The sequence below is a fragment of the Pinus tabuliformis genome, chromosome X (assembly GCF_031772625.1).
Source record: "Pinus tabuliformis cultivar Carrire ecotype Pingquan chromosome X, CPIR1, whole genome shotgun sequence".
Classification (NCBI taxonomy): domain Eukaryota; kingdom Viridiplantae; phylum Streptophyta; class Pinopsida; order Pinales; family Pinaceae; genus Pinus; species Pinus tabuliformis.
This window is the reverse complement of record NC_142308.1, coordinates 96613976-96629592: the sequence shown is the minus strand read 5'-3', so window position 1 is coordinate 96629592 and position 15617 is coordinate 96613976. Positions and strand designations below refer to the sequence as shown.

The 15617-nt window shown below is 38.2% G+C and overlaps 1 protein-coding gene across 2 annotated transcripts in view; it reads right to left on the bottom strand.

The window, feature by feature from the left end:
* The window catches only part of LOC149138578 (P-loop containing nucleoside triphosphate hydrolases superfamily protein), a 295440-nt gene extending 280045 nt beyond the window's left edge, over positions 1-15395 (bottom strand). The window contains exon 1 of one of the 2 annotated variants that reach the window (XM_089448493.1): positions 15155-15395. The gene's annotated coding sequence lies outside the window, so the exon portion shown is untranslated. Of the gene's footprint in view, positions 1-14214; positions 15080-15154 lie in introns of those variants that run through there. The other variant, XM_089448494.1, reaches the window with a different exon arrangement.
* Between the last annotated feature and the right edge of the window lie 222 nt (positions 15396-15617).

Below are 15617 nucleotides of genomic sequence, written 5' to 3'. Positions count from 1 at the left end.
CAAACCTGCAATTACTGGATCGGGATTTAGCTTCTCAGTAGCCCGGATAAGTCCATGCATGACTTCTTCATCCATATGTCTTGATAACCCAAATAATCTAGGGTCCAAAAACCATGTTGTTGCATGTAATGGACTATGCATCATCTTCCATCTTTGATCAATTAAACCCCATATCTCCCGGTAATCAGCGTCCACATTATTAAAAGCACTTGCAATGGCCTCTTTGCAACAATCAATGCTTTCATAAACAAAACCCATACAAGGTTTGTCACCATCAACCATGCAAAGCACATTAACAATAGGGCCACATATTTTTAAAACCTTGTTTCCATTTTCCCAAAAGCCATTATTGAGCATTATTTGTTCAACATTTTTTCCCTTAGTTTCTTTTGAAAGGGGAGATCTCTCCCACTCAGTATTGTAGAAAACAGCTCTTAAGCTTGCTTTTTCCTCAACAACTCTTTTCAAAGTAATATAAAAATTGGCAAACCTTGTATCACAAGGCCTCAACAACTCTTTTGATGCATTCTTCCTATATATGCTGAAAGTGAGACGATGGTTGATGATGAAGTTTGCAATTGTTTTGGCTCTTCGGATTGTCTCATTGACCCAAGGAAATTTGGCTAAATCATGCAACATTAAATCCAAGCAGTGAGCTGCACAAGGGGTCCAATAAATGTGATTATACTTTTCCATAATCATCTTCCCTGCACCAACACAATTTGATGCATTATCTGTAATAACATGGACCACATTTTTCTCCCCAACCTCTTGAATTGCTTCATCCAAAATTCCAAAAATAAATTCTGATGTCTTCACTCGATCCATTGCATTAACTGCCTTCAAGAAAAGTACCCCTTGAGGACTATAAACAAGCACATTGATCAATGGGCGATGACACAAATCTGACCAACCATCACTCAAAATTGTGCATCCTGTATGCTTCCAAGACTCTTTAATCTGAACCAACTTTTCTGTCACTTTGTCTCTTGTTTTCTTTAGCAAAGTGGTCCTTAAAGCTTCAGATCTGGGAGGAACATAGCCCTTCCCAAAATCAATGGCCTTTTTAATTACATTTTTAAAATATGGACTCCTCGCCACATTAAAGGGAATTGCACATGCATAAAAGAATTATGCAACAACATCATCAACTTCTTGTCTCTCCACAGGTTTCCAAAATTGATTTAATGTTTTGGTTCCACCTGTTTTTACTTGAGTAGAACTTGATCCACCAATGGTTGAGATTGAATTAATGGTGTTGGAGGAAGACATTGCAATCTCCCTCTCAATTTGTTGACTCTTATTTTCCCCTTTCTCCTTTTCCATCTTTGAAGTGAAATAGTCTTTCTCCACTGCGGTTTTTTGTTCATCAAAGATCTTAGTGCAGCCTTCAACACCACCTCCACTTCCATTGCTAATACTGAGAAGGTGATCCACTGCTCTAGTTAAAGAGCCAGTGAATTGATGTCCACACAACTGACACAAAAGATTTTTCCCCTCTTTTTTGACAAAATTCCATGCTACAACAGTTGATTTTGGGGGTGCCATTGAAATTTGAAGGTTCTAAACTTCTTATTATTAAAAAAAAAAATTACATTTTAATTAGTTTTATATTTTTTTGCAGAATGAAATTATGAAACTATAATTTATTAAATAAATTTAAAGAGTTTGGATCTCTCAGGCTAAAGCCTGAGAGTCCAGACACTATATTAAAAAAACTATTAAATTGTAATTTGTATATATTAACTTATTAATTTTTAACTGATAGAATAAATGTGCATTTTAATTTTTTACTTACCTAGAGGCTGGAGTCTGGACAGTGCGGCTTGTTGAAGCTTGAGCCTGTGACGCCGAGTCTTATGATTTGGTTGAACAGATGCTATACTTCAGTCTTCACGCAGTGGGAGGGCCGAGGCTAGAGCCTAGAGCGACGGTCGACGGGCGGGAGTCTGGACAGTGGACTCTGGAGTCGACACCAGAGGCCATGGGAAACTGGAGTCTGGACTCTGGAAGTGGAGGTGCGTAGCGCACACGGTGCTCATTGTTGTCGTGTTGCATACACTGAGTCTGTAGAAAGTATTCTGGTGGAGTTTCCATTTTCTAGGTTAGGAATATGTCGGGGTAAGTCCGATAAGGATCAGATCACATTTGCTCCTCAACTCAAAATGAGAGATAATCTAGATCTGATACGATTTATGAAAGAATATGAACTGAAGTTTACTCCCGGCGCAAAACAAAGGGAGTGGCAAATTGGCAATGTTGTGACGTTGTCGGCCTGTTGTGCAGCTGTCGACTCACTGCTCTGTCACAACTCACCTGTGTATGCGATTTTTGTGAATGAAACAAAAAGCAACCCCTGCTCGCGGCATACATAAACCCGTGATTTATTTATTTTTTAATTTTTAAACAGCGCCAAATGAAACCCTAAGTAACTTAACCGGGCCCACATAAAAATTGATTTTTTTATCCAGATAAAATCGAACTTAAACGAATTTAATGGCAAATTTCATTTTCAGCGATTAAGTTCGGGTTCAGCATTCGCGTTCGTGTTCGGCGAACCTAATCGAACAAATTCGAGTTCACTTGAGGTTTGGCGAATTTCGAATCCCTAGGATTAAATTCGCCGAACCTGGTGACTTAGTCTGCAACTATATGACATGACTCAATTTTATCAAATACAAGCATACATACCTCATTCTCTTCCTTTAAGTCAGCTAGACTTCCTTCAGCACCTTCCTTGAAAGAACTTCAATCACCTTGACCTGCTTCACTTCTTATGACAACATATCATCATTCCATGAATCCATACAAGGTGGAATTCTCGGCAAGACACTTCCTTCTTCCAATAGGTGAACCTTCCAATGAAGACACCAACGGCGGATCTTGATCATCCTCGTCCAGCAAATGCTCCTCTTGAATGATGCAGGATGAGTTTTACACTTTCTTTTTCCCATAAATACTACTTATGCTTCTAATGAAGTTACCAAGAGCTACATCCTTCTATAGGTGACTGTTATAGACTTTTATTTCAGCTATCTTTCATGCTTCTTTATGATGATGCCATGAGCTCTTGCTTCCAATCGTATGCTTCTATGATGCCATCTCCTAACATGATGCATCCTATGATGCTTCTAATGATTCCTACCATGATAGCTATATTTTACAATAGAAAAACTTGAGACAGAAACTTGAAAAGAACTTGGTGATGAAGATTATTTCAATCATAGTAGAGATCCTTTACTTCCTCCTTCTTGGATTTCTTCTTTTCAGCTTTTTCCACTTCTTTAGTGATTTAGGCTTCTTCCCTTCCTCTTTTGTTGTTGTCCTTCTTGAATTTAGGACAATCTTCTTATAGTGCCCATATTCTTGACATCCATAGCATTGAAACTTTGCCATATTCTTCTTCCTTTTTCTTGAGGACCAAAGTTCCCAAACTTTCCTTTCCTCTTTGCCATGGCAGCATATGCTTGAGTTTACTCGCTTTATCCTACATCAGATTTTGCCTTCAACCTAGTTTCTTTGATTTTGCATAGAGACCATAGATCATTGAATGGAGTAGCTTCCTTCTTCCTTTGATATCTTCATCTTGTAGAGTTCTTGTCTTAATGAGATCACTTCTCTTGCAGTGCTTACGGAGAACAATTCCACAAGTTTGTCAAATATTTCTTTTTAAGTTTCTAATTTTGATACATAGGGAATGAGGGGATCCTTGATGGATTCTCTGAGAATCCTTTGAGCCCTTACTTCCCCTTTCATGAATTTTGTAAGTTCTTGAGCTTCTTCTTTTGGAGGTTTGTGATTGAGCCCTGAACATGTTCCACATTTTTTATGAGGTTTAGATTTGTCCTTTTCTTCCATGCAAGAAAGTTTGAAGCCCCAACCAACTTGTTTCTTTCCTTGCAAAAAGACATTTTGATAGATATACAATGATGTGTGGTGAGACGATTGGGTTTGTTGGGTGAAACCCACAAGGTCAAGGTTCAAATCACATTGAGTACATTGTTTTGCTATGGTGTGCAGCTCAAGGTGTAGACTCCCCCCTAGCGTGAGTCTCAACTCTTGCCAAAATCATAAGAAATTAGTATATCTAGCTTGCAGGTTGTTGGATGTACTCTTGGTGTTATAGTGGCAGCTACGAGAATTGATCCTAGGTCTTCCTTAGATTAGGTCTGGCAGTTACCAATTCACCACGTTGTTAAAAAGAAAAAGACATTTTGATAGATTCAAATGTAGACATAAATATACTTACATGAGAAGATACTCCTTGATGACAATATCTTCAATCTGCTGGCTTCTTGAGTTTGATGATGATATGGTAATAGAAGATTTCTGGAAGAAGATGTCTTCTCTCAAAAGTGATCCTTAACCCAAAGAGAGGGAGATCACCATGAATCCTTGGGGATGATGGCAACGTCCTTGATCTTGCTTCCCCTGGATGAGTAGTCTTCAAGCTGCTTCAAATCGTAGTCCTTCCTTTCTTGAGTAGAGATAGGGTCTTTAAGGTCTCCTTCTTTGAGGTGATGATTGAGTGTGGATCCCAAGAATTTTCCAAGAGTAGATGCAATCTTTGATCAAACTAGGGCTTTGACTTTCTTCAAGATGATGATGTGATCCTTATCTTCAAGATGCCTTGGAGATGAGAGAATCTTCTTGATGCTTTGATACCCTTCTAGAACTTCAGTCCTTGAGTGCTTGAGTGTCCCTTATTGAGTTGCCCTTCCTTAATTTGTTACCTTAGCTATGATACCATGTTGAGAAATCTAGGGCAGAAAAATGAGATGATTTCTCTAGCAATGATAACTACTTGTGAAGACTTTTTCTTTTTCTTAATTAGATTCTTCTTTGACTTGATTATTATTATGTGTTCTTCTTCATCAAACAGCTACCAAACCATAAAAACAATGAGACAAAGGACACAAGATGTAGGCTATCAGTCAGGGCCAAAACCTCTCCAAGCTTGAGAGGAAAACCCAAACGAATTCTTCTTCTTATAGAATCTTCAATTGATGAATTCCAAGACCTAGACCCTTGATCAAGAACATCTCCAAAACCAAGTCACAACAACTCTTCTTTAAGTCAACAATGGTCAAACTGACTTCTATTCCACTGTCCTCGGTCTTTCTGGTATTCTGACTTTCTATCACAGACCTGCAATTTTTCGGCTTACTGGTAGCAGTCAAGATGTCGCACATGTGTGCTCAATGGGGCAGATTTTTGAGGTTTTCCTCCTTCACTATACTTGCACACTTCTCTAGTATATTCGGCTAGAATAATACTTGCTTCTTGACCCTTATCTTGGCTTCCTTCAAGATCTGATGTAACCCTACTGCAGAAACCCTAGATTACTTGTGTAACCTAGAAAATGGACAAGACCTTCTCTTCTTCTCTTCGCTTGAATAGAGGCTTCTATACCAACTCGGATTGTGATTCCAATCTTCTTGACCCTTGAAACTTCTTCTAAATATGACTGTGATTTCTTCCTTCTGTAACTGAAAGTGTGTCCTAACAACAGTCTGCACATGTGAGAGAGAAGACCCAAAAACAAACCCAAATAATTTGATTTTCCTTCTTCTATGAATCTCCCTTCTTCACTATGGTATGAGGCTCTTTCTTGTCTCTTTGTCGAACTTTTGCAATGCTTGATTGATGTGCCTAGAATGAGGCCGAATCCTCCTATATATAGACATCTTCATCCATGATTTGAGGTTGACTTCAAGCTGTCCCTAGGCCAACTTGATCTTTGATAAGGCCAACATGAGTTTTACTTTGTGACTCAATTTTGGAAAGTTCTTTGACTAGACATTGACTCAAATAATTTTTTTCTTACAATATGTAACATGCCCAAATGGGTCTTCAATACATGACAATGACTCAATTGACTTTATGACTCAATGACCAATCCTAAGAGCTCACAATGGGAGATTGACCTAAAAATAAATTTTCCTTAAGCATGAAACCCATGCCTCAAGATCAATAATAATAAATTTATTTTTCTCATTACATTAAATACATAAAATCATGATTACACATGTCATTATGAAGACCGAACCTAGTTACATAATTCAACACAAAGAGTTCTAGCACACTCAGTGTTGTAGACTAGAAACCTGACCAAGGTATTCTATTCGGGTGGGACTAAGATGGACTCAAGCTTTCAGCCACTCTAAGAACCATCAGGCTTACTTGCTAACAATCAACCCAGGGATCTAGGTGCGTATCCAAGGTCGGAGCTCCATGACCAACGCCACCCTCCCTCTTCGAGATATAGACATCAACACATAGGCCAGCCAAATATCCTCCCAAGCATCCACCATTAGATGCTTCATCTCTCCCTAATAAACTAAACCAAATATATCCATTTGTCCAAGCATGCTTTCAAAGTGTTCATTCTTCTTGTGGAGAGAGCTTCCAAAGTGTTCAATCTTCTTGTGGAGAGATTTACCCGTACAAACACAAACCCCAATCAACAATAAACTTTCAAATATATATACAAGTAAACACAAACCTTTGGGTCCTCAATAATCCTGATGCCGCTTTCATCATCATGTTATTCATATATAATTTGTCAGAATCTTTCTTCTTCTTTAATTTCTTCAGCAACGCAAAATACATCCTCGGATCTTCTCAAGTCTTTTGTTTGCAACTTCATGAACATTCATTGATAGTACTTTTGCTTACTTCAAGGTATTCACTGTCATAATATGCCCTCCCTCTTAGTTGGGGAGATATACCCTTTCTTCTATCTTGGCTCCCTCTCAACTTAGGGAGATCAACCGCTTCCTTCTTCTATAACATCGGAGAACCTTTCATGGCTCCATCCCTTCTTACAGCATCAAGGTTATCTTGATCATCATTATTTGTATAACTTCCTTCATCGTGCTTATTAATATCATCCAAGCATCTTCATTATCTTGAAGATTATGTACCTACAAAACTTTAATAGCAAGTACAATCAAAAACATATAGAAGCATGAAGCTCACTATATCAAAGTTATGTCAATATAATGGAAGCATCAAAACAATCAGATACTTTAGACATCAAATACCTAAACCTAGTTAGGTTCATAATCAGCAAGAGACACATACTAGACTTCAACCTCTTGCTAGGGTTTTGTCACAAACCCTTAGACTCCATCTTCGAGACACAAAGCCTTAGATATCAACAATTCAATCAAATAGCAATCCTAGTATACATCTAAGGTTTCAACAATTTTAAACTCTACTAGGGATTGTTACAAACCCTAGTTTTTATTATCAAAACTAAATCATATCATAAAACAATATCATTATATCCTAGAATATCAATCTCTATAGGGTTTTGTCATTAACCCTACATTTCACACATTAAAACATGAGTATCATCAATTTGGTTAGCATACTTGCATGTATCTAGGATTTCATAACCATGCACTAGCATTTCACAACAATATCTACTAGGTAAACCAAATACACAAACATTAATAATTTAATACATCAAAGTTAGATATTAACAATTTTGACCAAACTAGGGTTTCGGTTAGACAAACAAATATACACTTCAGGTTTCATTCCTAAGATCTTACTATAAATGTTATAGGGGTTTTATTCATAAACCCTAATTCACCAAACCCTAAAGATTTAAGGTTTCAATACATAACTTAGACATTAACAGAAAACCCTAAAGGACTAAGGTTTCTATTATAACGATAACCAAAACCCTAAACATCGAAAGGAGTAGAATTTTAAGACTAGGGTTTTATAATTATCATTGGCATAGCCTTAGCAACAAGAGGCTAGGGTTTTATAGTGAACCCTAAAGGTTAGGGTTACACAAGAATGATCAAACAATATCATGAGGGTAGATTCAATCTAATGATTAATCACCCTAACAAGAATCTTTGTGATTCAAAACTTTAGACATAATGATGTTAATAATGTAATGTAACTTTCAGAAGAGAATGAACATACCTTTCACATGAAGAGAACTTTATAACAAAACTTTATAGTCTAAGACATACCTTGGGTTGTTCCTTAACAAACCTTGTAGGACATCAATTCTTTGAAGGGCTTCCTTTGCAGCATAACTTCTTCCATGCTTCAAGTTTATCCTTTGAAGTCTCCTCAATAGTTTTTGTATATTCAGCAAGCTTTCCTAACCAGGGAAAATATAAAGAGAAAGGTTATTAGTATACAATACAAACAAGTATTGATGTGAGGAGGAAACCAAACATGAAAAGATGAAACAAGGAATAAGATACTTATCTTTTGGTAAAATGGTGGAGGCTCCCTGTTAACCCAATCCTTTTGAGGGATACCTACAACCTAACAAAATAATTCAAAGATGCTCTAACAAGATATGTTAGACCTACAAACTCTAAAAATCAAAACATAATAATATAAGACTAATAAGGATATGTAGGAGAGGACTTAGTAGTATAAGTCCTTGACTTCCGAGTCCCGACACCTCAATTTTTTTCTTCTTTGGTGGAGCTTCATCGACAATATTTGCTTGATCCTTATCTCTCTTCCTATTCCTTGGATTCTCAGGACAATGGCTTTTATAATGACCCATCTTATGGCAATTATAGCATTCAATATTTGATAGGTCAACTTTCTTCTTTGGTCCTTTGAATTTCTTGAAGGTTCCCTTCTTCTTGTGATGAGCAATATATGCATTCAAGGTGTTTTCTTCTTCATCCTCCTTGTTGTTTACTAACGATATTCTAGCTTCTTCTTGACTGCGAGCATTCCACATTTGTTCAAATGTTGGAGTTTCCTTCCAACTGTTGATTCCTGATGCAAAAGCACTCCAAGATTTTGGTAGTCCTAGAAGAGCAGTAATTAAAAGTTCTTTTTCCGATATGATTTCATCTATTGCCTGGAGTTTATCTTTTATTCTGGAGATCCTCACCAAATCTAATGAAGCAGTGTCATCATTCGTAATTTTAATAGTTCTTCGTTCCTTCTTGAGGCTTGTTATCTGACGAATGTTCTTGATTGTGAATAATTTGGAGAGACTCTCATACACTTCTTGAGTGGAATCTATGCTAGAAATGTATGGAATTAAGTTTTCTATTGTCCTTTACTCTATCCACTATGAGATTCATAGCTACAATTTTGAATTCTCTAAACTTCTCTTTCTCTACTTCATCTGTTGGTTTCTTGACTTTCCCTTGAACAAGATTCAATACTTTGTGTTTTTCGAGGATAATATCTATCATCTTTTTCCATGCCCTATAGTTTGAGGTTCCTTCTAGTTTATTCTTTGCCTTCATAGGGTTCGTCATATTGATATTTTCTACTCCTTGTGAGTTGATCTTTAAAACTCCTTATTCTCCTTTCAATAGATCTTCAGGCTGCCTTTTTCTTCCTTCTTTCACCTTAGCTCTGATACCATGTTAGAAAAGCAGAAAGGCAAAAAGATTTTCTTATATGATAATTACTTGTAATATTATTATGTTCTTATTAACTTCTTTGTGTTCTTCTTTTATCTTCTTCTCATCAAGCAATTATCAAAACAAAAACATGAAGATTATGGATACCAGATGTAGGCACTCAGTGAAACCCCTATATAGGGGAAAACCCAATCAAAGAACTCTTCCTTCAGTAGATTCAAAATGAGATAGACCAAGACCTTAGACCAACAGACCTTCCTCCTCCACCAAGTCAGCCTTCCAAGATGATTTAGTAGTCTCCTCTTATCTAGCAGCGTCAGCCCAACAACAATCTAGAAATTTAACTTCCCAGCTACAGAATTTCGACCCCCAGCTACAGCATTTCGGCCCAGCTTCATCTTTGTAGTTTTCGGCCCCTACAACAGCTTCACACATGTGAGAGAAAGAGAGAGAATTTCAGCTTCTTATGCTTGAGAGGGACCTCCTTTTTCTTCACTAGCCCTTTCCTGTTCTTTCCTTGAAATTCACACATTTTCTGGCCCCAAAAGTTGCAAATCAAACTTGATGAGTGAGAGTCACAAATGTGGTCAAGTTGTTACCTTTATATAGGAGTTTTCACCCCTTTGTTTAGGCCGACTTGGTGGAGGAGGCCTAATTGACCTATTTTACAATTAAAATAAATTTCTTTCTTGACAAGTAAATCCTAAGAAGGGTCTTTTAAATATGACATGGACAAGGGCACAACATAAACCCTAGAAGCCTTCAATGGAGGTTTTGACCTAAAAACAATTGACCCAAGCATGAAATCCATACTTTAATAAGTCATTTTTTTTAATAATAAAATTTCTTTTTCTTTCTTTTGACAATACATGACTTAAATATAATTATGAAGATCGACTCTAGTTACATTCTTCAACAACAACCAGCATAGAGGAGACATCTTTTGGGCAATTTTGTGCCAAATTAGAGGGCTAAATCCTCAAGAACAGGTTTGTATATTTCTGTGTCCTTGGGATGACATTTTCAATGTTGTAGGTCTCCTTTTGGGAGGCCAAAAGGCTAGGACAGTGGGCAAAAAAGTGTCCTAAAGGCCAGCAAAGAAGAGGAGTTGTAGCAGAGGGGCAATCGCAGGTTTTGGGTGGAGAGTTTCTCTAGAAACAGGTCCGAATATTTTTTGAGTATGCCCTAGTGCGGTCCAGTCCTATAGGTGGTCTCTTTGTGTACCAAAAAGGCCAAAATAGTGGATTGTACAAAGGCAAGAAGGACAGCGAATAAGGGAGGATTGTTGAGGAAGCTGATCCACAGTATTTGGAGGTATAGAGGGTCGAGTTGTGGGGTTGTAACTATAGTTACAATCAACCCTAACAGAGGGTCGAGAATTGCAGAGAAGGGCACAGAAGTTGAGGTCAAGAGGAGCAGCAATTGGCTGAGAAAACAAGGTATGTTTTGTCCTCTTGAATTTGATGTTTGCTAGTGGATGAGGTGTCTAGTTTGGATAGTTTTGTTTGGCATCTTAAAGACTCTTAGGAGGGTTGTAGTAGGTGCCAAAAGAGCCCTAAGAACAGTCACTTATAAAGGAATTTGAGGATTGTTAGAAGGGCAGAATCAGAGAAACCCTAAGGAGTAGTTCTTGAAGGAATAAGGACTAGCCAAGTGGGCTTATAAACAAGCCCTAAGTTGACTGTTGGAGGACTTTTGACAATGATTAAGGGCAACCTCCATGCCCTAAGTTTGTCTTCATTGGAGCAACACACAAAGGAAAAAGTGGGAAGAGTGTGAAATCCCAAAGTGTTGTGTTCTTGAAGGACTAAGGAGCAGCAAGTGGGCATTTGATGAAGACCCCGTGTGTTGACTCGATGGACTAATGATCAACTAGAGGGCAGACAATTTAAGTACTCTATGTTCAATCTTCTTGGAGCAGCCAAGAGAGATTGATAGTGACAGATTTAATGGCTAGAGAAGCAAGCATTCTGAAGCAGCAGAAGTCGCAGTGATCAGCAGTAGAGGAGGGAAAGTACCAGCCAAATGTGTTCAAGGAGCATACTTTCACATGACCGAGAACAAGAAGAGTTTCAGCCACCTGAAGGAGAAGGGCATGCAGTTTCAGATTAAGCTAGGAGGTGATGGTCAGTATGCAGCTAGAGGAGTTGATGTTGTCAGCTTTCAAAGGGAGTCAAGTAATCCTCTTCATCTCAGAGATGTTCTCTATGTTCCAGGATTGAGGCAGAATCTTGTTTTGGTTGCTGCCCTTAAGAACAAGGGATATGATGATATCATCTTCAGCAGAGGTAAGGTGTAACTCCAACACTTGGCTTCTGGATGTAAGAAATAAATAAGTGTGAGGGTGAAGAATCTCTACAAGTTGCAGGTAGAGACAGATGCAGCCTTGAGTAGCAAGGCAGGAAGAACTCTGAGTAGAGAAGTAGTGGTTGAGCAAGAGTAGGATAGAGCTCTCAAGATGGAGCCTCAACCAGTATCTCAGTTTGAATCTAAGCTAGTTGGCAGTTGGGCTAACCAATAAGATGATGAGGAGCATAGCCCAGGGTGAGTGGAGGCAGCCACTCAGTCAGAGACTCCCAGTATAGGGAGAGTTCGTGTCAAGTGGGGAGAGGATTTTGTTAAGGGAGATCATAAGAGAGCTGAATCTTCAAGTATCACTTCTAGCCAAAGGAAGCAGCCATTGAGATACACAGGGTACATGGCACTTATGACTGAAGTGATGGACTCGCTGAACATGGTGGGAAAGAACAAGTCTTCAAATCAGGTTCTGCAAAAGAAAGAAGGGAAGTCTTCTAGTTCAGAGGGAGCAACTGCAGCAGCAAAGAACATGGTAGTGTTGGAGACAGATCCAAGTGGATGACGTTCTTTCAGAAGCACCTTCCTCACTAAGAGGGAGCATCGAAAATAGTAGCGAGAAAGGTTCCTTGATTTGTGCCTTAATCAAAGGACCTCAACGAGTTCTTCCTTAGCATGCTCGAATTCCTATAAGTTAAGAGCTAATTCTTATAAGTTAGGATGAATTCCTAAGATTTAGGATGAGTCCCTACAAATTAGGATGAGTTCCTATAATTTAGGATCAGTTCCTAAAAGTTAGGACGAGTTATGAAGCAGTTAAATAATGTGCAAAAGTAGAAGGTCGAGTTCATCATCTTCTAGTGCGAGTTAACTTGGAAAAGGAGGAGTGACAAGTCTCTAATTCTAGATCGAGACTTAGGACGAGTTGCATGAGCCACCTCAACTCAGTTAACTCATCAATCACAAAATCAATTCCTAAAATATAATTTGTCAGATTTAGCCATTTGAATTGCTTATAAGGAAGAGTGAAGGCACAATTGTAATCATTCTTCTTGAGCACAAGTATTGTGTGTGAGCTTGTAAGGGTAACAAGTACAAGAAGGAGCTTGTGCGCGAGATTTGATAGAGGAAGAATTTCCTTGGGAATGCGCAGCCCATGCACCAAGAAATAGGGGCTAATTCCTAAGAAATAGGAGCAGCTCATGCGCCAAGACATAGGGGCTTATTTCCTAGGATTTGGGTAAGAATTTCGGAGCCCATCCAAGCAAGGCAAGAAGGCATAAGGATCAGAGGTCTTGCAAGGGTTTTAATCTTAGTTCAAGCAGGGAGATCATTGTATTCTCTATTGAAACAATATTGCATTGTAAGAGATCGATAGCTCATTCTTCTTCAATAAGATTCTCAACAAGCAAAGGATTTTCCCAGTTGGGTTCCATAGAAAAATTGTGTTGTTGAATTGTGTGATTGTTAATTTATTTCTGTTCCAATTTTGCTGCAAAATAAGTAAGAAATTTTGTGTCTATATGAAAAGAAATTAGTTTCCGATTGTTCATATTAGCAGTGGCAGAATTTCACAGATTTTCTACATTTGCTATGTGGAAGGAGGGCTTGACTTGGCATCTTTCTATGGTCATGGGTTTTGGATTTCTAACTTTGATATGATTCTATACGAAGAGAATTTTTCTAGGTTTTCCCCTTGGAGGGGTTTTGCCCTAGCTTGGAGCCTATATCTTGTGTTCTTTGTATTCTTGTCATCTTCATGTTTTGTACGTTTGGTAATTGTTTGATGAAGAAGACATAGTAAACATTAATAAGAAGCCAACAACATTCACAAGCAATTATCAAAGAAGAGAAATCTATCATTATTTTCAGTCAAACTGATTTCTCAACAGGAAGTGGGTTGGACATGGCAATTCACACCTTGATATCAAAGTGATAAGAGTAACCATTTTGAAATGGACATGTAGCTCAACGGTAGAGCAGCCCATCGTGGAGTGGATAGCTATCTCCAATAATAGGTTGTCAATTTCCCCTTCTATGTAGGCATTATGGAGTGGAGGATTGAAGCTTTGGTGGTGGCAATCCACAATTTGATATCAAACTAAGAAAAGGGTGCCCATCATGAAATGAATATGTAGCTCAATGGTAAAGAAACCATTGAGGTGTGGGATCACCAACAATTGACAACCAATTTCCCTTCTATTGGTATTCTTTTAAGGACATCTTTTATCCTCATTTTCCTCCCTTCTTGTTCTAGATTCTAGAACACTAATCCTCCTTTGAGTTTGTTTTCTCTACTAGACAAGCTCTACACTAAGACGTCTTTAAGGTTTGGGTACTTCACAATTTAGGCTGATAAAACCCAAGGATTTGCTTTGTCTAGAGCTAGAAATTGACAACAAATTTGAAAACATATGACATAGTTTGACAGCAGTAACTCTTTTTCTTTTCTTTTCTTTTTTCCCTTTCAAAGTGTTTTGTAAATAATTTCTTGACTTTGAACCGGTAAATCTCAGGACAGTAACTTGATTTATCAGGTACTCACATTCTCATGGTGGCTTGGCAGTTCCACATTGGCTGTTTACAAAGTGTCAATTGCCGTGGCTCTTCTGCTTGTGATTTAGCACATAGTGACCCTACTCACCCAGGGTAGTCTCCAAATCGTTTTCCCCTTTTCGAAAATAAGCATTACAACTGGCCCAAAGAGGTCAGGTATCACTGGCAATACCGCCTTTGCAAGGCGAAACACTAAACATAGGAACTCATGTTCAACTAAGCTGCCATCACAGGTTTAATCTTTCACCAAAATCACCCAGTACTTGCAACTTCTCCTTGTCGTGCCTCCAGGGGCATTGAGCCTTGAGAGGTGACCTAACATACCACCCTCTTCACCCCTGAACCATGATAGGTGACCTAATATACAACCTTCTTCACCCCTAAACCACGACCACATCAGCCGAACAACAAGCACAACCTTTATTTATTTATTTTTTCACTGGCTTTCACTTATCCTGATGTGGCCAACACGCCTTAACCCACCTGGAATGCAACCAACAACATTAAAATTGGATTCGATTCCTTTTGCTAAGAGGCCGCGAGTGGGATATCCATTCTATCTAAGACACCCAGGACTTGCACCTGCCCCCAACCACGGTTTCTTGTCCTGGCACATTCACAAGGGCAAGCTTGTAATTGGTAGGAAGCGTCCCGCATCCACCGACTCAGCAAGCCACCGTTGACGGCATAAGCAACTTTGACAGTGCTATCTATTCTCATTTCATTTCATTCTCAGTGAGTGTGTATTTGTATAGTTTGGGTGGGGAGCACGTTCTAACAGTTGGTCATCATTTCAAATTTCACCATTTATAAAAACATAAAACGAACTACACCGAGATACGCAGGCTACTTTGCTTCGTGATTACACTGGTTAACGCAAAATACTCTAATGAGGTAAGCAAAAAATAGCAGGGTGCTGTAATTGTTACCTCTATTATACAGACAGCCATTCTCCCTGTCTTCCGGCGAAGAGCTGCAGCATTGTGATCCCTTCGGCTATATAGGGCTGACTTGAACTAAGGATTCCAGGCTTGATTCTTACAAGGTCTTTATGGTCTGTTTGAAATTCACATTTTAACGAAAAAAAATTTAAATCCCCGCCGAAGTGTACCGCCTTGGATGTGGAAGGCATCCATGGATTCAAAAATAAAACTTGGGTAGTAGTTACAATTGATTATCTTAACCATAACCAATGATTTGATAGGGTATATGAAGAATGTTAATGTTTATTGAAATGAACTTTTAATCTATAGTTATCACAATACAATTTTAAATTAAATAAATAATATAAAAATAACTAGTAATATTTCTAGAATTGTAAATTGAATAAATAATATAAAAATAATTAGTAATTTTTCTATTGGATTAAAGGAGGAAGATTTTATAGTCATA